The sequence below is a fragment of the Cavia porcellus genome, unplaced genomic scaffold (assembly GCF_034190915.1).
Source record: "Cavia porcellus strain 051 isolate PalLab524CR breed Dunkin Hartley unplaced genomic scaffold, mCavPor4.1 scaffold_9, whole genome shotgun sequence".
NCBI classification, from domain to species: domain Eukaryota; kingdom Metazoa; phylum Chordata; class Mammalia; order Rodentia; family Caviidae; genus Cavia; species Cavia porcellus.
Genome location: NW_026947492.1, coordinates 82,061,074 through 82,083,561, shown reverse-complemented (window position 1 = coordinate 82,083,561; position 22,488 = coordinate 82,061,074). Strand labels below are relative to the sequence as shown.

Below are 22,488 nucleotides of genomic sequence, written 5' to 3'. Positions count from 1 at the left end.
TTAAGTGGAGAACCTTGGTCTATGGTGTTACCAGGTGCCCTCTTTGAAGAGAACTAAATATGACATTGGAATAGATATCTGACAGACAAGAGGGGAATAAAAACCTGCCTTGTTCTAATCCCCAGGTACCAAGAAGAGCACTGATTTTACCTGGATGTTTTTAAATGAGTGAATAAAGCCTCAGTTCACTGCTGCTCCAAAATGATTTTGGTATATGTACACATCTTTTTTATAAATTAATAAACCATCGTCCTTCAAATAAGTAGGCATCACACTCATGACCTTTAGCGGTATAGATTGCAGCAAACTGAGCCAAAGGGTTGAATAGAATGGAAGATCAAGATGAAGAGTAAAATAGTGATTTTCATAGCACAGTTTCATCATTTTTAGCTGAAATGCTTCCCATTCGTGCTGTCTTTCAGGCTTCCCTTTCCATTATAGCATCTACTATTATGATCCCTAATATTAAACAGAATGTAAGAATATGGCTATGCTGTTATGCTTAAAAATAAAAAAAGTATTTATTTTTAGAAATGAAAATTTTCAGACTTGAACAATAAAATGAATAAAATGACTGAAGATTTAACAAATCCTACTAAGATACTGTTCAAGGATTGTTCTCAATAGTGTTCTAATGGCTTCCTGATATTACAATACTTGTTTTAAACATAAATTGACTTGATCAAGGTGTCTAGCATGATTAATTAGCTGATGTTGTTTAGGAATTTTCTTATTTGACCTCCACAGGATGAGTCTAATTAGACTCAAGTAATTTGAGCAAGATATAAAAGTTATAAAATAGTAGAAAACAAGTTTTTTTTTTTTATTCACTCTGTAATACTGTCATTCTCATCAATGGTTTTACATTGTCTTGATATATTTGGTGCTACAGTATACGAAGTTATATTCAAAGATTTCAAGGAAAGAGACACTATGGTAACTACTTTTATGTCATGATATCTTGTAGTGAAACACTATTTTGCTTAAATGGTTATGCTTTGACCTGTGCTATTTTGTTGTTATGCCCTCTTTTATCTCAATCTCCTTTTTTACATTATTTACTTTTTTATTTTTATCTTTTTAATTAAGGAAAAAATAAAAAAAAATAGCAGGATACATTATAGTAACCCACTTTGATTTCCTATTAACTTGATTTGAAACCCTGTATTGTCCTTACCATCTTGTTTGGACTGATTTTCCCCTATTCTGCTTTGCTTGATAGCACCAAGTTCGAAAGTATAGGCAACAACTGTGAAGACAAGATTCATTATGATGCCCATTTTGGCTGGCTATTATCTTCTTTTAAAATCCTGTAATGTCTTCAATGTTTTGGTTTTATTCTTTACTGTTTTGTTCAATTTTATTATAACATGATATAGGCAATTCTTTTTAAGATAGCAAGAGGCAGTATGGTAATCATTATCGATCACCTGGTATTTTGTTTTTACATTATCTATTATGTCCATCCTTTTGATTTGACTGACTCTGTTCTGTTATGTCACATTTGACTTTACTTTCTTCAAAAAAATTAATAAGAACTGTGGGAGTAATAAAACTCAAAATGTGCAATTGTCATTGTACAAAAGAGACGAAAAGAAAGTGCTCTAAAGGATATAACTGCATATATATTGAAGTGTATAAGATAGATAACCATATTACTGAGTTTTGCTGGATTATTGAACAAAACTGCAGTCTCATTGTTTGAAAGTCCACTTTATATGCTTTAATTTTGTAACCTGAACAACTATTTCTAAGATAACAATATGTAATCTATTAACTAGTGATTCCCTACTGTTTATTCTTTCTGAAATTCTGTATAACTTGTAACCTTTTTGTTTTTTTTCTCCTTAAATAAAATTTTTAAAAAATCACATTCTAAATTCCATACAATGTAAATATATATATATATATATATATATATATATATATATATGTATATGGTATATATTACTGTTACAACTTACTCCTAACTTTATTGAAATGTTGTACAACTATCGGTAATAAGATTGCCAGCTTTTTCATCAACATTTATATGCTTTCTAAATTATACTCAGCACACTTAGTATCATATAGTAAACTACCTATATCTAATTCCAAATTTATAGTTTATATAAAAATCAGCATTTTATATGGCCATTAAATAAACATTTGTGTAATAATCATTTGAATTTTTCTGACTACTGCTGTCCATCTAAATTTAACACTAATCGGAAGAAAAAAATGTATATGCTGAAGCGATATTGTTTACATATCATTTATGATGCCCAGTTCTATGATCTTAAAATTTACACACAGTAGAATAGCAAACTATTCACTAGCTTTGTGTCTAAGAAGTTTGCTTACTTATGTTTGTCAAGTTCTGTAGTGCACAGCAATCCATTTCAATTAAACAACAAAACAACAACTGAAAAAGAGTTTGCACCATAAATCATTATCATGTAACAGTCCCAGGATGGCATGCTGTCTTCAAGAACAGAGAGAATAGAACTTTGTGGTAGCTTTTGATATTTTTTGCATTACATTTAGTAAAACTTATTTAATTACAGGCATGTACGGTGAATCTTTAATAAATGCTCTGTCTAACAGCACATGTACAAATCCAGCTCAAGTGGAACACTGAGCAGTCACCACACAGCACACGCGCCTCCTGCTGTGGGTTCTATGAACACAGGCAAGGAAGACTCATGGGACCACAGCTAAAGACAAGGTGCAGGGAGGTGCTTTCACCCTAAACCTTCAGTCTCTTAGGTTATCTGAAAAATCATTTTTAATTTATTTGTCATATTTGGGATCTTTTGTGACTTTCATCTTTTTGCACTCAGCACAGTCTCTTCATATTTGTTTTCTATTTCTACCATTTAATTGAAATTTAGGGTGACAATTTCAAATGCTGTATCTCAACTCAATTGTTTGCCCTACATTCAAAATTAAAATGCATAATCACCTTTTGATACTTAGATACTTTGTTGTATGATAGAAACCAAAATTTTGGTAGGTTGGAAATAAACCAATGTGACTTTCCATTTGTATCCCCAGTCCTCCGAGGAAGGGATGTAGACAGCAGTGCTACTCTTGGCCAACTCCTTCCAAGCACCCCATAAAAAGCAGGATTAGGGCTCAGTAACCTCTGCTACCCTGTGTCCAGATTTTGCTCCATAACAAATATCACTTGCATTTCCTGCATAGAGCAATGAGGTTGATTGTCACTGATTGGTTTGTTTCTACCTTAGTCAGGATCTTTTTTTTTTTTTTTTTCACAATACAAGTCTGATTTTCTGGTTTATATCTTGGCTCTTTATCTCTTGTTGGAAACATGATTATCTATAAAATAATATACTTATCTATTCACATAAGAGTCACAGAAACACTATCACTTAGAACAAAGTATCCTCTTGTCCTTAACATTTAATCAAAGCCATTTGGAATATAGAATTCTAGTTACTAAAAAAAATAAAATAAAAGAAAAAAATGAAAGACTAGTCTCCTTTCAGGAATATCCCTTGCATTCTTCCAGTTTCCTAGAAACACTCAGTTACATTATAACGTATATGTGAGGAAATGCAGATTAAATATTTTACTGCTGTGAGCAACACCGCTTTCACACAAACACAGAGAACACTTTAGTTGAATGCAAAACACTGAATAAGCAGTAATATAAACCCTTCTACCTTCTAGACTTGGAGAAACTCTAGTAGGAAGGGAACCTATGGTATCAAATGAGTCCTCAAGAAACGTCATTCCGGAAGTTGGAACATGTGAAGCAAATGGATGAGCTCATCAGTCACTTTCCTAAGAGACGGTGAGCTGCAGATGTGTGCAAGGAATGACCGGGGTCCAAGAGCAGTGAGCAGTTCACTCTCGACACTGAAGGGCCTAATTTTTACTAGAACAGTAAGAAAAAGCACCCTGAAATCAGAGAGAAGCAGGCTTAGTAACTACAGAAAATGTAATGCTAGAAAGGAAACCGCTAGGCTTGCGGTTGCTCAGCAAGAAAATACGCTGCAGGACTCACAGAGTAGCAGGCACGCTCCAGGGTAAACCACAGGCATAAGGAGGAATGGGTTTCAAAGCCTAGTTTATCTGCAAGTTTTCTCCAGTAATTTTTCTCTTTTAATTTTTAATTCTCCCTCTAATGATGCTGCCTTTTAAATCCACTGTATAGATACAGGTACAGATACATAGGTATGCTAGTATATAAGAATATATGCATATTACATATGTAGATATGGGGTGTATTATTCATGTATATGTATTCATCTACACATATACACAGACAAACATTCGAGTTCAGCCCTGAAAATTTCACCTCCACTGCCAATATACTTGAATAAATAAAGACAGCATTTTGTGGAAGCCACTCTATCTTTTTTCTATATTCAACTGTACTTTTTGTTTAACTGTATTTTACAGATTTTGGAAAAAACAAACATTCAAACAAACAAACATTCTATGCTTTAAAGGACTGAAGATGGTGGATAACAATTGATAAGAAATGTGATTGCCCAGGGATCTTGGAAAATTAAGGGAAAAAGCCCCTCATTCTTATACTAACACCCAGAGCATCCCCAAGATGGGACTGGGGAAGGAGCAGCCGTGTGCACACGGAGTCAGAGGAGAGCCCTTGGCCCCCGGTCTATTACTCAGGATTTGAAAGATATTATATGCGAGGTGCCTGCCCAGAGAGTAAACCCCAAGTATAAATAAAAAGAAAATTACTGCTACTACGAAAAGGATACAAAATATGGGGAAATCAAGGCAGGAGATAAACTTTCCATGCTAACCTGTAAAGCAGGACACTCTCTAGCACATTAAGTCACATTTCTGGAGCATCATCTTAGAGCACTGGATGAATCTGTTGTTTCTGAAAATATGTCCATTTCCAAGGCTGTCTCCTTTAAATCCACTCTCTCATTTTCTTTGATAAGCCAAAAGAAATAATAGCTAGTTATTGAATTCAATGACAGGTGATATATTGATTCATAGAAAATCAGGGGTCAGCTCCAGGCTGTGTGGCCCATGGCCTGTGGGGAGCTGCACATTTCATCACCCTCCTGGAAACAACCTAGGATTCTTCATGGTGAACACAGAGCATCACACAGTCATGTGCTTTTCTCACTTGAGTTTGGTCACACACACAAACACTAGATTTTCAGAGAAAGAGCAGAAAAAAACTGAAAGAGAAAAATAATCCATAAAAATTGTAGATTTTGGATCTTATTCATTTTTAGTGTATTTTTCCTTTTTTTACATAGGAAGATAATATGATATCTACAAATGCGAGTTTGATTTGTGTCACTAATGCATATGCTCTCAAGTTGCCTCCATTTAAGTATAAAAGCTTCAAGTTTTCCTTAGTTATAGTGAGTAATACTCCACTGCATAAAAATACCACATTATTTTTAACCATTCCACGTTTGTGGGGCATTAGGGCTGTTAAATGACTGCCAACTCTATTGTTGTACTGGGTTTGGTTTTACTTGCACTGTGTATAACTGTAATACGTAGCTGCTATAAGATCATTAAAGGAACTTGTTTTTGTTTTCTATTAGTGGTGTGTGTGTGTGTGTGTGTGTGTGTGTGTGTGTGTGCATGTCACTACAGACTAAAGCCAAGGCTTTGCACTGATCTTCATTTCCAGTGCATTTTTACCCTAAATTTTGAGACAGGGTTCTCTAAGTTCCTAAGCTGCCTGGTCTATGCTTGAACTTGTGATCTTTGTGCCTCAGCCTCCAAGCTGCCATAGTCATAGGCAGAATTTAATGGGTTTCACTAAATTCGACTTTCATTGGTAAATGTTTGTAGCACCCAGTGATTTCACTCCTCGTGGGGAATTGGCCCAAGTCCACATCTTAACGGTTTCTTCACCACCTCCATCTTGTGGTCCCCTTTATTTTGTATACGAACTTAATTTTTAAAAGTTGTTTTGTAAAGATGATATTTGTACCCAAAAAGAAACTATCAAACTTGTGTTGCATAGTGGAATGTAACACAAAACACTATAGTTTAATTACTTGTTTCATTTTGCTATAACTTTAACAATTATATGACCCTGCTTAAGAAAACCAAGCTGCTATGAAAATATGGTCACTCAGCATCCTCTGAAAGACCTCAGACTTTTTCAAACCGGTTGACTCCTAGATCTTTCTACATCTTTCGGAGAAGTTTATGTCCTAGCAGAGTCCATCTAGGACTCAAAGAATGTCCTTACAAACACTGCAGTTTTCCTAACATTACCTTCCAAATGGGAATAAAATATTTCCTAACATTACCTTCCAAATGGGAATAAAATATACCTGGCTTTTTGTCCTTGCTTCTGGAATCTTCACAGCAACTGTCTTGGGCGGGAATGACAGCTGAGCTGGGTTCCAGGTGATCAGACTAGAAGGTGGAGGTTGCTCACGGAAGACTAAAGTAAAACAGAGTTGCACGGTCTCTTTCATTGCTTTCATCTGTGACTCCTGGAGTGAGGGGAGAGAAAGAGAGACCAACAGACAGACAGACAGACAGACAGATAGAGAGACAGAGAGAGAGAGAGGGAGGAGTAGGGAGGGAGGTCGGGAGGGTGGGAGGAATTGACATTTCCCATTAGACTAAGCATTTTCTGCTTCTATTTTCCCTTCCTGTTCTCGCTGTCATGCGAACACTTACCAGTTTTCAAACACCATTGTCTGAGTTATAAATTTATTATGACATAGCATTTAATTTATTATTATTATTATTATTATTATTATTATTATTTTTTTACCAGTACCAGGGATCGAACTCATGACTCCACGCTTGCAAGGCAGGCACTTATGCCACTGAGCTAAATCCCCAGCCCCTTATTATTATTATTGTTATTTTTACCGACATAGCATTTAATTTAAAACCAGTCTGTTTCTAAGAGCTAATGTGCTTAATAATATAGTTTGAAGATCAATATTCACAGATAAATCTTTATTCATTTCAATTGCAATGATTTCAGTCATTTTGCAGATAATTTGCTGCAAAATAACGTACTCAAGGCCCCTAGACTTCTTAGTTCACCCGATTGCTGCTTTGCTTCCCCAGAGATGCATTTCTGACAGGACTGTCAGTTCTCTGCACCTTCTTAGGTAGTGGGATCTAACCTGAACTGAGGATAGAAAAAGCTACTTGTGTGAGCATATCCCAATAATTCACACATTTGCATATGCAAGGAATAGTTTGATGCTTTTAAAACCTGGGAAACTGGCATTCATATTGTCATTTACTATACAAAAAAAAAAAAAAAAAAAAAAGGAAAGTCAAAATTTTCACAGGATTTCAGAGTTGGACCCAGGAAAGGTTGAAGATAGAAAACCAACTTTAAGTTCTATCAGTCATCTCCTTCTGCTGATAAAATTATTTCCTGCTAACAAGCTTAATAAAAGGTTGAGTACAAATGTTCGAAAAATCCCACCACTAAACTGATGAGACACACAAAACCTTTAGGAAAACTAATGGCCAAGGAATAATTGGGACATGAACTGATTAATTCCATGTTAACATCCATTTAGGACATAGTATGCTGCCTTCTGACCACAAAAGAGCATAAAGAGATAAATAATAGGGGCCCAGCTCAAGGGATAAATTGGAGCACGTGAAGTTTATGATTTTGGTGCATTCATGGATCAGTGAAGCAGCAAGATATGATTTGCCTTTCTAGCTAGGCAAGCTAGAATTTCATATACTATACCATGAATATAAGTTTGTACAGCAAACTCACTCTTTACTCTTTCCTTATAAAATAGCCCTCCCTAAACAGTTCAACTGCAGCCTTCCTGAACCCTGAGACTGTGTTTTCTGGTCATGTTTGCCTTTAAGATAAGAGTATTTGCTGAGGCAATATCAACTCAGAAATCTCTCATTTGAGTGAGGAGACTTTTTCAAGCATTAGGATATAAACCACTGAAAATGTACTTGTGTGGATGATAAGGCAGGCATGCATTTCTGCCTCATTACTCTTGCTCTATCAAGTTATCTAACATGAAATAAGGAGTTTTTAAAAACTAAGTAGAGGAGTGTTGCTTAGTGAATGGGAAGTAACAAAGTTCAGTGACAACATTTAAGAATTTTAATTTTACTAAACAAAAATGGACCCTTGATATATTTGCTTTATTATTCAATGCTTGCCTCTTTCTTATTCCATTATTTTTATTAATGATTATATTTGCTTCCATTATATAATTTATCACCAATTTTATGTATGTACATTGATATATGTGTTCATGTATATACACTTGTTTCTAAATTTTTCAACAATTAACACAATTCCTGAAACATTAGAAGGGATCGGTAAACAGATTCGTAATAAACAACTTAAGAAAACTTAGGTGAAAATATTACTTCCGCATGTTGTAAAGGAAACTTATTTCCAAAGCCAAGCAGAAAAGCAGTCATGGTTCTGATGAGCTTTCTCTTGTGGCATCATGGCAATCTCCTCTTATATCTCTTCACAATCCAAGGTTGTGACACTGAGAAGTTAGGAGTTAAGTAATGCAGATTGCACTGAGCTATGCAAAATGATTTCTCATTCAAAACCAGTGGAAAGAATAATGCACCAGAATCAGGCATGTTCTAGCTAAGTGCTAAAATTTATACTGTTTTGAAACGATGGATTTCAATCTTCAGATCACACAGGGAGCAATGGCATTTGTTGAGTCTACTGCAGTTTGTTGTGGCTGATCTTAAAGCTTGTGGCTAACATCAGGGTCCGGGAACCGTGTGATGCACATGTGTGATAAGGACATCTCTTATTGTGAATAACAGCTGAACTGAGATGTTCAAAATAATGAACACCATCAAGCTAATACTTTCAAAGATCATTTGCAGTAAATACAGTTTGGGCGAGACACTTTCTCCATGCAAATTGAAGGGAGTGCACACGTATGTTGGGTTTTAAAATATCTGACATTGAATACAATCCTCTGGTACTGCAGGTCGCCTGACCCTGCCATCGTAAACCCAGATGAGAGTTAACATTACAAAATGAATTCTCCGCCCCACGTCTTTCCTGGGTATAATATTCACTGTGCTCTTATTTTCTAACCTATTCTTAACCTATCCACTCCAGTTAATTTTATTTGCACCACAAGCCTGCCTTGCAATCTCCTAGATTCTGGCTCAATTCCTTGATTGCATTAGAGATTTTTCCTCCAGAGACTCTGGATTACTGTGAGCAACGTGCCTTACATGGTCATTTTTCTACCAAACCTCCAGTAGGTGCCTCTAACTTACTAGAGCCTGTAGCTGGTCCTACTCAGATGTGGCTCACCTCAATTTGATGAGCAGGACCCAGAAAAGGTTTTACACCCCAACACACTTGCAGTTTTATTTGTAGTGTTAGGGACATTCAAATTCGAAGCTTATCACTTTGAAGTCTTCTAGGAACAAGATGTTCCTTAATGAATTGGGAAGTAACCTATGATTAGTGTACTTTCCCCTAGAGTTTAAAATGTATTCTTTTCTAAGGTCAATCTTGTTTTTAGCTCTCTACCCCTGGCTGCACAAAACACTTTTCCCACTTGTCTTGCCACATGCTAACAAATTGCAAACTCCTTACCTAACATGCTGATTTCTCAGTGTCCTTTATTATAGCTTTTCAATTGTCCCAAGTTTATTCCCATCTTATAACATTTGTGAGATCAGTTTCTTGTACCCACAGAACCTTAAATGTTCAGTTTAAACACTTGCACATTCAACTCATGGATTGTCTTCATGAAAACAGATCCTGACCGAGCTTCTCAAGAAACATTTTTGCTAATGTCTCTAAAATCTTCCTAAATTTGTCCTCATCACCATGTGAAATCACCATCTCAAATGCAATACCTTTGAAGATTGGTATATTTGTTGCATCATTACCAGTCTCTAATTTAAATTTTTCTTGTTAAATGAAATGATAAAATTAATATGAAGATAGAGTTTAATATTCTGCTACAGAGAAAAATAATGACGTTTTTATATCATACTCTTAATTATGTATCTGAGAAAATTATTTTCTCAGATATAAAAATATTAGCATATTTGTTGAATAGTATAGAAAGCTTATGAAAAGTTGTTGGTATGTGTGATTTAGGATTGTGAGAGGTATATAAAGTAACTTAACATGTACATGTTAGTATTTTTTTCTCAGAAAATATGTTTTTTCTTATGACACTGGGCTGTAATTTACAACTTTATATATTTCTACTATGTTACATGGCTGCCTTGAAAAGCAGTTTTCAACCTGTTTTTCCTTAGACTCGGTATTCTATGAAGTTCTCCCAGCTTCAGTCATTTCCTGGATGATACTTGGTTAGAGTCAGATGCCCTGCAAATTTTTAGGTGACAACTTAAGAGACTCCTATGCCATAACTTTTCTTAAATTCCAGCAAATAATGCTGGCTTTAATTAATAATGCCAAATGAACAATTTATTATTTGTAAACTTAAGGTTGATTTTTAGATCTTGAGATTGTTATAGTTTATATTAGGATAGTAAACCGAGACTTTTTTCACTAATTGTGCCAGAATAACCAAGATGGAGTGTAGATTTCACGCTGCTGATGGGTTCCTGAAGGCTGTTTGAAGCCATGATATAACAGTCTTAGGAATTAGAGACCTGAAGAGAATAACAATTCTCACATAAAGATGATGGAGAGAGGAGAAGTACAATTTCATTAACCTGCATTTTTTATTCATCTGGAAGTGAGCTGGCAATTCTACCTGACTTGGCTACAGCTCATGTGCCTTATATGTATCCAACAGGGGGTTTGCTGAAATTGAACTCTATCCATATTAAATGCTTTTATAGTCCATGGTAAAAAACAATGACAAAATTCCTAAAGGCTAAAGAGAAAATTGTTGCCAGATGTGGATGTACTTGCCTGTAATCTTAACACTGACAGGTTTGAGGCCAGCCTGGCTACATTGAGAGATCAAGGCTAGCCTGAACCTTGCGCAAAGCAAGACCCTCTCTTGAGAAAACAAAATACAAAAGACAAACAAACAAACAAAAAGCGGGTCTCTGCGATATCATCTACCTACAGTAGTAATAACTGAGCTTCAATGTGTCCAACAGTGTCTTAATGCTTTCATCTTTTGATGCACAGAATTCTCCTTGTCATCACTCTCACAAAGAACGTGGTAATAGTGGTCCCATGAGCTTATGAGGAGTTTGACGGTTCTGAGTACAGTGATTAAACAGAACAGCTCTGCGGTGGTGGGAACCCAGGAAGACTGGCCTGGGAAACTAACCACACATCTGCAACACAGAGCTTCCTTATTTCAAAGTCCACAGGGTGGCCGAGGTGCACGGCCCTTCATGGTGTCTGCAGAAGGTGGAATTGAGGAAGAGGAAAGTGAAAAACTCAGAGATAGAGAAACACTGTACATTAGTCATGAATTCTGTGATTCTGGCCACATTATGATGTATTTAATAAATGCTGTGACTAGACATATGCTCTGCATATTAATATGCACATTTATTCTCTGTGCTTCTCATGTGCCATGGCTCAGTGTACAACTAACTCACAGCTGTTGGTGCCCAAGAAAATTATGACAACATATGAGTCAAGATTATGTCTCATATATTTTCTATATCTCATGTACCTAACATAAGGGAGTCCTACAAAAAACCTTGCAAAACTAGCTAAACTTTGACTAATTAAAAGAATTTATGAAGTCATATCAGGGAAAACATTTCCTGAAAGATAATGCTTTAATAATCAGAGATGACAAAAACTCAGAGCACGTCAGATCCTGTCAGGATCATGGGAATTCAATATCTTTTTTAGGACATAAATCATGCTGCAGAAACGATGAGAAGGGTGAGAGAGAAGAGCTTTGTTTAAAGAGTGGTCTAGGTGAACTTTAGGGTTATATATGCCTCTGGATTTCAGATTCTGCCAATTTCAGAAAGAGAAAAATTTTCTTAAAAAAAGATACATTATATGATATGAGTTGGATGTGGTCAAAGGTTAGCATACATTGACACACGTGTTTTTTTTTTTTTTCTCTAAAGTAAAATAACCTAATAAAACTAATTTTTTGGTAATAAAATTCTTTTCAATATCTTACAAAACACTGCCCATCAAGTATCCACCAACAATCTATTAGTGTTAATCAATAATCCATTAAAATGCAATGACAGACAAATTATTGTAAATGTGACCATCTCAAAGGAGTCAAATTGTTATTAAATTATTTATTCAAAAGTTCACTTTGTCACAGGGTTCTGAACCTAACAAAATACAACCATCCACACTCATGAAATGTTCATAATAACACACTTAATCAAAGACTTTATAGATATTCTCTCTGCTATGTTTGCTACCTTAGTTGTGAAGTTTTGGTCTTCAGAGAAAAGAGGTATGCCAAAGTGAGAAAGATGCCAATCTTTCAGAAGTATAATTTTAGTTTGACCCTTAAACACCAATGAACAGTAACAGGTGGTTAGCGAATACCATACAAGAATATCTCAAAAAATAAACATTCAAACATTCTGTTCTCTTCCTCTCTTCTATTGTAAAATAACGCCTGGCACAAATTTCTAAGTAGAAAGCAACATTTTTTTACACAATTGTTGAATACATATAATGTATTAATGCAAAATAATTTTATAAATGCATATGTATTATTTAATTTGCTCACTAAAATGAATACTAAGCTATGATCACAAAAATTGGCAGCAGACAGAATAACTTCCTTGATTAAATAGATTTAGAGAAATATTGGGGCATACGGAAAAGAAAATGACGAATGTGAGTTAATAGAAGTCTGAGTTAAATATTAGATTTTAAAAGCAGTATCTTAAATATGTAATATATTTTCACTATATATAATATGATTGTATGAAATCCATCTGATATTACACGTACATACTTAAAAGTAATATGTTAATATGTACTGTAAGCATATTATTGCATATATCAAATGTATATTTCCATGCATGTATGATTCACTGTTATATACTATATATATATATATATGCTTACATGAATTAAAAACTATTTCTGTTTATCTTCATTATTACTGGAAGATAATACAAATTGGAAAAGGGGGATTCTTTGGGTTCGCATTCCTAGTACAATTTCACTCTCATTAAGCAAAGAAAATTCCATCTACAAATTTGATATGTATCTTTTCATTTAATCTATCTTTACAGTAAGAGATTTTAAAAACATTTTATAGTTAAACAATCAATAAATATTATACATATCACTATGAATTTTTTGCTCCACATTATATAACGTAGATATAACAGTAGTGATACAAATTTTTTTGTTTATAAATATTAATTTGTATTGCTATTTCAAAATACCTGTTCAATATGTGAACCATATATGTTAATTGTACTAATAGCAAGCAGCTAAGTTACTTCTATTTTTAAACATAAGCAGTACTACACTGAATGTCTTTGCCATTTTTTTTCAAGTAGATTCAAATGAGCAGAGTCTCAGAAACACATATTGAATCCGGTTATATCAATTGGACATCAGTCACTACTTATACTTTTTTCCTAACTCATTCCTTCAAAGTTAACACTGGACATCTCAGTTGATACCTAATGCATGTTTATTCATGGTTTTCAAGAAACAATGTCATAGTGAGGTAAAATATATGAATCCACAGAATCTTCAGTAAATTTATGGTAGAAGCAAACACCAGGAACATATGAAATCCAAGAAGACCCTCAAATATTCATGAGTTAGCTAACCGTCTTATATGCATTGCATGTGGAAATGCATTAATAAATCAAAGGGAGCCATGAGTGTACTCTCACATTTTTTGCTAAACTGAAGGGTGATGGTTCCTGAATAAACACAGCCTGTTGAGAACAGCTTTCTCTAATTCATTTCTGGCTATAGCTAATTTTTGCTCCAGATCCATAAGCTGTTGGGCCTGTAAGACAAAAGGTAAATGTTTTCTGTAAGTTCCATAATCATCTGTCATTCAAGCAATAAAAAACCAGAAAAATATATCCTGTATATTTTGCTTACAATATAGGTTAAAATAAAGTGTCATAGAGTCCTTTGGTCTATATGCAGAAAACGGTATTTCTGAGTAAATGTACACTAAATGCTTTACCCTTTTAAAGCACCTTTCCCAAAGATACTTTGAAAATAAGAGATTTATGTCATCAACTGTGTTTCTACACTGAAATATCCCCTCCCAAATCCTAATGCCCAATAGATCTGTGCTTAATGGCAGGGCCATGAGGGGATAATTAAGATTAAACAAGGTCTTTCAGGTGGTGTCTTGCAGCTTCTCATAGGATATAGAGTCTACTAGGAAGCAAAACAAACCTGATTCTCCTCATGTCCTCCTTGTCTCATTATAAAGTGGAGAAGCTGGGCAGTGATACCACGAGAAGCTACTGTCACCAAAACAGAAAGTTTGCATCGGCCACCAAATCTGTGGATTCCTAAATCTGGGGCTGCACCAGTATTTCAGAGTTGTGAAAACATAAATTTCTGTTAAATACACAGTCTGTGCCACTTACTTATGGCAACTCAAGCAGATTCATGCACTAGTGTTCACTGTATTTCTAATTTTGACTTTTTTTGTTCCATTTATCTGTGTGTCAGGTCCTATCTTCCTTCCTTTTCAAACGCCAGAACAGTGCTAGCCAAAAAAATAAGAGTGATGACCTCAGATGTGCAGGATGTTTTGTGTAACTCTGCATCCCTCCCTTTCTAAGAATGTGATCCTGGGCAAAGCAATTGCCTTTTCTAAACTGGAAGGGACACTATTTTTCCACATCATACAATTAACCTTAAGGTGAGAAAAAAGAATCCTCGGCAGTTTCATTATCAGTACAGTACAGTGTTTGTGCCACCTTGGTCATCCAGTATTATTTCACTCATCCATTCACCTCTTATATAATCCTCATATGTTTTCTTTTACAGACACCGAACCAGGCCCAGAGAACTAAAAGTTAATTTGTATTAAAAATCAAATCCTACAAACTTATTCTCTACATTTGTTTATTTCTTCCAGTTTGTTGTGGTATAGTTTAAGAGAAGGAATAACAAATAATATTAATTTTAATTAGCTTTATGAATGTTGTCATTTTATTAATTATAATTTTATAATATCTATAATTTAAAATTATTAATAAACTTTAGTACATGCAAAACCTATTCTCTTCACTGATGGTATAAGAAAGAAACCAAAATCTTACACTGAAAGAGAGAGATAATAAATAAATCTGAATATATCCATAGCTCTTCCCACCAGGAGATTCTGGTTGTGTTTTTGTACATTACTTGATCAATGAGATGCTGGAAATTCTTACTGAGCAGAGCTTGTTATATAAAGGAACACACAGAGCCATGTGTAAGCTAAATAAATTCAATGCGTAATATATATCATGCAAGAGTACAATATGTGCTTAATTTATAAATTATACTTTAATACATTTATACATGTTATATAGCAAATATTATATGTGTAGAGTCCTCCAAATACTTATATAAACACTTCAGGAAAAGAAAATTAACATGATATTTTCAACACATGTTGTTGCCTACATATTTGGGAACCTAAAGGATTATGGTATACTGCAGAAAACACACTAGACTGTCACCTCTTAGAGAAAAAGCTTCAAACACACGTGCAGAAATCTCAATAACAAAGGTTACCCAACAAGTATTTTGCTGTACTGATAGATGTTTGGAATCTAATAACCACCACTTTGCGGATATCTTGTAATTGTAGAAGCCAAGGATAACTTGTATTAATCTCATGATGTGGCAATAAACTTAGTATTAAAATATTTACAAGCTTTTGTTTTCCTCATGTGGCTTTCTCATTTTTGGTATCTATCAAATCTATTTATCTGTCATGTATTTATCTATTTATCTATCTGTCTTTCTATCTATCTATCAGCTATTTATCTGTCTCTCTTTTTCCAAAAGTTAATCTACTAGCAATTAAATACTCAGAGGACCCATAGTGTAGAGGCTGTATGTAGGACTTGAAACCAAAAATTCCATTTTCCTTTCTTTTCTGTCCACCTCCTTGGCCATGTGACTTGCAGCTCTTGCCATCAGAGATCTGGTTGTGTTTTTGTACATGGCTTGGTCAATGGGATGAAGGAAACACTTTCTTCTCAGAGCTTGTTGAAATAACCTGCTGGCCTTCCTATGTGTGATGTCATCCTAGCAGATGACTAGCTTGTGGTGTGGAGGGCTGTGCACTGCTGTCTCACAGCTAGATGGAGACACGTTTGTAATACATTCGTCAGTGATGTTTCTGAGTTTGCTTCTTTCTTGGAAGAAGCTATTAGTATAGATGCAGCTTATTAACAAAACTCCTTAAACAGAAACATTAGTAAACCCTGATTGCAATTTTTAGTAAGAATTTTGAGACCTTCATGGATCAGAGGAAAAGTGAGACTCCTGTATACAGGTCATATTCAGCTGAAGGCAAGCAAAAGAAGACAGGGAGGGCCAGAGCCAAATCGTACGGTGATTTATTAGCTTTTCAAAGGTATTATTTGAAGTCAGTGACTAAATAGGGAAATTGTGAGTATACCAAAAAGCATATGTGATTCTCATAGATCCCATCCCACAGAGGGAACTAAATTCTGTCATCAATAAGCAGAACTGTGTGTGCATAATTCCACTTTTTTTCTACATGTGTAACAAACGCTAGCTTGTGAGGTTGTGCGTGGCTCTTCCATATATTTGTCCTCACTTTAGAAGACCAACAAAAACAGATGGTAACGGCTTTGAGAACCAGTCCTTACTGTTTATTAGGTTTTAGTAGATCAGACAATATAATTGACCTCTGCGTCCATCAGTTTTCTCATCAAAGATGAAAATAATAGAATTTGCCTTATAGAATTATTTGTAAGGATTAAATGAATTAAACATTTATAAAACAGAGCAAATATTTGATTAGTCATGTGTTTTCTTTTTTTTTTATAATATATACAACAGAGGAAAACCAATAAAGCCATTTTGAAATGTTATATCTAGGCAAAAAAGTAAAACAAAATTTTGATGGAAATAAAAATTCACTTCTGAGTCTTGCCCTAGAATAAATTACAGAGCATTACAGTGGTGGAAGGCCACAGTGTAGATGTTTACCCTTGTGGTCACCTCCTCCTTCCCCTATTACAACTTCCTTTTTCCTTTCCCAGGGCGAGCCAAGAGAATTCCAATCAGCTCCTTGCGGTCATCACCCCCTCCAGTCACAAGTTACATACACCCCACACCCTCACATCAAGGCAAAATAAAAAGCCAGATTGCTGTAGGTTGTGGGCTCCTCTCTACATCCTTTGAATAAAAGGCAACTTTTACTTTTTCTTATATTCTGCTCCTTTATTGTGTCAAAAACTCCGACAGCTTCAAAACTGTTTTTGACATTTATTAAGATTTCAGTTATTTACATATTCAGGAACTCTCTGGATCTGGGAATGCCAGCAAGGAAATTTTGGGAGAGCAAAAGTTGCAAAAAAGAGTAAACAAAAATAACTATGAAAAATTCAGATTTGAATCTATGATGACATTTTTTTGGTCCTGACTTTTATTTCTATTTATTTTTTTATTTAAAGAGGAAAACAAAACTAAACAAAGCAAAACAGTAAAAAGCTAGAAGTAATACAGAAATTCAAGACAAAAAATATACAGTAAGAATTCACTAGTTAATAGATCACATATTGTCATCTTAGAAACAGCTGTCCAGATTACAAAATTAAAGCACACAAAGTGGACATTAATACAGTGAAATTGCAGTCAGTTCTGTTCAATGATCCAAGGAAAACTCCTCAATATGGTTCTTTATCCTACACATTTAAATACACTTGCAGTTATATCCTTTAGATCACCTTCCTTCCTCTCTTTTTATGCTAACAAGCACACACTTTAGTTTCCATTACTCCCACAGTTTTTATAACTTTTTCTTTGAAGAGGAAAAAAAAGAGATATGAAAAGCCAAAAAACAAAACAAAACAAAACAAAACAAAACAAGATGGACCAAAGAAAAACCCAATGTGACAAAGCAAAACAGAGTCAGTTAGATTAGGAGGATGGACATAGTATATAATGAAAGAAAAAAAGATTACTAGGTGATCAACAATGGTTACCATTATGCCTCTTGTTATCCTAAAAAGAGTAGCCTATATCAGCTGGTATAAAAGAATTGAACAAAACAGTACAAAAGACTAATAAAACCCACATTGCAGAGCTTACAAGATTTCCAAAGAAAGAAAGATGAAAAGAAAGAAAGAAAGAAAGAAGATATTAGTTAAACAATAACGGGCATCACAGAATATCTGGTTGTCTTCCAAATGGTTGCCTATACCCTCAAAGTTGATACTATTAAGAAAAACAGAATATAATAAAATCAGTCAGAACAAGATGTGGAAAACAATACAGGGGTTCAAATCAGGTTAATAGGGAAACAAAAAAGTTACTATAATCTATCGCACTATTTTTAATTTAGTTTTCCCTTAGTTAAAAGATACTAAGAAATAAATTAACTTAAAAAAAAGGAAAGAAAGGAAAGAAAATAAGGGGGAGATTGAGATAAAAAAAAAAGAACATATCAATAGAACAACACTGGTCAGAACCGAATTTTTTTAAAATTTTATTTAAAAGCAAAGAGAGAAAAAACAAAACAAAACAAAGCAGTGTAAGGTTACAAGTAATATAGAAACACACACACACACACACACACACACACACAAAAAAACAGTAAGAAATCGCCAGTTAATAGATTACAGATTATCATCTTAGAGATAGTTGCTCAAGTCACAGTATCAAAGCATACAAAGTGGACATTCAAACAGTGAGACTGCAAACAGTTGTGTTCAATGATCCAACCAAAAACATTAATATGGTCAGCTATTTAACACCCCTAAACACACTTACTGTTGTATCCTTTAGAGTACTTTACCCGGCTCTTTTTTACAGCAAAATTTACCTATTTTGGGTTTTATCACTCCTTAGTCCTTATTACTTTTTTTTTCTTTGAAAGAGAATAAAGTCAAATATGGCAAAACAAAGCTGTCAGTCAAAATCAAGGATAGACATAGCACGTGATGTAAGAACAGAGTACAAGGTTATCAACAATGGTTACCATAATGACTGTTGCTTCCTTAAGAAGAATTGAGTGTCTATCTCATTAGGTATTATAAAGTTGAACAAAACAGTAGAGAACAAGACCAATAAAACTTAAATATTGTAAACATTATAAGGACTTCCAAAGGAGATAATAGTCAAACCAGAATGGGCATCTTAGTGAATCGTATTGCCTTCAGAGTAGTTGCCTATACCCTCAAACTTGATACTCCTCATACAGAACGGAACAGAGTCTAATCAATCAAAACAAGATAGTGGGAATATTACAGGACTTCAAAACAAGTTAATAGGAAATCAAAAAAAGTTACTATAATATTTCCTGATAATTTTTAAAATTTTTCCCCTTAGTTAAAAAACCATAATAAATAACTAAATAATTTTTTAATGAATAAGGGAGAGATTGAGATAAAAGAGGACATAACAATATAACAATACCAGTCAAAGCATGACTGTCTTAGCAACCTTGTGCTTCACCACCAAATAACCCGACTTAATAGTAGTTACCATAGTGTCTGTCTTTTTCCTTGAAATATTTGAATAAAACTTCATATACTATAGCTTCAAATATTTCCATATCAAGAAGCCCAGAATAAAGCCTTGCCAATTAATAAGTGAAAACTTTATAAGGCTTCAAGGCCACATAATGGGGAAATATTATTACCACATATTTTTCTATATTTGAATCATTACTTACATTAGGGAAACTATTCGGTATTCACAAATGTGAGATTGATTTATTTCACTTATGAGTATGGTCTCAAGCTGCGCCCATTTATTGATAAATATCTCAATGTGATCCTTCTTTATAGCCGAGTAATATTCCATTGTATAGAAATACCACAACTTTTTATCCATTCCTCAGTTGATGGACACTTGGGTTGTTTCCAAGATCTGGCAATTACAAATTGTGCTGCTATAAACATGGGTGCACATATATCACTGTGGTATGATGCTTTCAGTTCTTCTGGGAATATGCCTAGAAGTGGAATAGCTGGCATAAATGGGACTTCCAATCCCAGCTTTTTGAGAAATCTCCAGACTGACCTCCACAAAGGTTGTACGAATCTACACTCCCACCAACAGTGTAGGAGAGTTCCTTTTTCCCCACAGACTCTCCAGCATTTGTTGTTGTTGGTTTTCTTGATCCTGGCCATTCTTTCAGGAGTGAGATGGTATCTCAGTGTGGTTTTAATTTGCATTTCTCTAATGACTAATGATGATGAACATTTTTTCATGTATTTATTTGCCATTTGTATTTCTTCATCTGAGAATTGCGTATTCATCTCAGATGCCCATTTTTGGATTGGATCTTTGAATTACGGGGGTCTGAGTTTTTTTTTTTTTAATTCTTTATATGTTTTAGACAAGAGTCCCTTGTCTGAGAGAGAGTTCACTAAAATCTTTTCCCAGTTTGTGGGTTTTCTTTTCACTATGCTGGAGATTTCTTTTGACATGCAGAAACTTTTTAATAAGAAATGGTCCCAGTTATTGATTCTGGGAAGTATTTCCCGTATGGTTTGAGTCCTGTACATGAATTCTCTACCTACTCCTATGTCTCCAAGTTTTCTACCCAATTTGTCTTCCAATAGATTTAGTGTTTCTGTTTTAATATTCAGATTTTTGACCCATTTAGATTTTAATTTAGTACACGGTGATAGACATGGGTCTAGATTTAGTTTTCGGCAAATGGAGAGCCAGTTTTTCCAGCACCATTTATTAAAGAGACTGTCATTCTTCCAGTGAACCTGCTTGGCTTCTTTATCAAAGATAAGGTGGTTGAGTGTGTTTGTAGTTGTGGTTGTATCTTCTAATCTATTCCATTGATCTTCGGCTCTGTTTTGATTTGAGTACCATGTTGATTTTACTACAGTTGCTTTGTAGTATAACTTCAAGTCAGGGATTGTGATGCCTCCTGCCTTGTCTTTGCTGCTTAGAACTATCCTTGCTATTCTAGGTCTCTTCTGGTTCCAGATGAATTTTAGAAGTGATTTCTCTAGATCTATAAGGTATGTTGATGGCATTTTTATTGAGATTGCATTGAATCTGTATAACAGTTTTGGGAGAATGGCCATTTTCACAATGATTGTTCTTCCTATCCATGAGCAAGGGATGTCTTTCCATTTTCTGAGATCACTTCAATTTTTTTTTCAGAGTACTATAATTTTCCCTGTATACGTCTTTCACTTCTTTCATAAGAGTAATTCCTAAATATTTCATTTTATTTGCTTGCTAATGTGAAGAATGTGGTTTCTCTTATTTCACTCTCTGTGGTTTTGTTGTTCATGTATAGGAATGCTATTGATTTCTGAGTATTGATTTTGTATGCAGCTACATTACTGAATTTAGTTACTGTATTTAAGAGTCTTTCAATGGAGTTCAGGGAGTCTTCTATGTAGAGTATCATGTCATCTGCAAACAGTGATAATTTAACTTCTTCTTTTCCTATTTTTACCCCTTTTAATTATCTCTCTTGCCTAACTGCTCTGGCTAATACTTCCAGTACTATATTAAATAGGAGTGGTGATAAAGGACATCCTTGTCTTGTGCCTGACTTTAAAGTAAAAGCTTTCAATTTTTGGCCATTTAGTATGATGCTGGCTGTTGTTTTGTCATAAATAGCCTTTATTATATTGAGGTAAAGACCATCTATTCCAATTTTCTGTAAAGTTCTTATCATGAATGAATGTTGAACCTTACTGAAGGCTTTTTATGCATCTATAGAAATGATCATGTGATTCTTACTTTTGGCTTTATTGATATGGTGGATTACATTTATTGATTTACGTATGTTGAACCATCCTTACATTCCTGGGATGAATCCCACTTGGTCATGGTGTATAATCTTCTTGATGATTTGCTGCATCCTATGTGCTGATATTTTATTGAGGATTTTTGCATCTGTGTTCATTACGGAGATTGGTCTATAGTTCTCTTTTTTAGTTGTGTCTTTCTCAGGTTTTGGTACTAGAGTAATATTTGCTTCCAGGAATGACTTAGGAAGGGTTGCTTCCTTTTCAATTTCATTGAATAGTTTGAGGAGTGTTGGCATTATGTCTTCTTCGTATTTCTTGTAGCATTCTGCAGTGAATCCATCTGGGCCTGGGCTCGTCTTTGTAGGTAGGGACTTAATTACATTTTCAATTTCATTAGCAGAGATTGGGTTATTCAACAGTTTTACATCCTCTTGATCTAGCTTTCGTACTTCATATGTTTCTAAGAATCTGTGTATTTCTTCTGTGTTATCAAACTTTTGAAAGTAGAGGTTTTCGAAATAGGTGTTGATGATCTTCTGTATTTCTATTGGGTCTGTAGTGATTTCACCTGTTTCATTTCTGATTGCATGAAATTGAGCTTTTTCTCCCCCTTTTTAATAAGGTTGGTTAGGTGCTTATCGATTTTATTTATTCTTTCAAAGAACC

The 22,488-nt window shown here is 34.5% G+C and overlaps 1 pseudogene; it reads right to left on the bottom strand.

Moving 5' to 3' along the window:
• LOC100726096 (leucine zipper protein 2-like) overlaps positions 1-22,488 on the bottom strand; it is a 260,838-nt pseudogene that overhangs the window by 43,013 nt on the left and 195,337 nt on the right.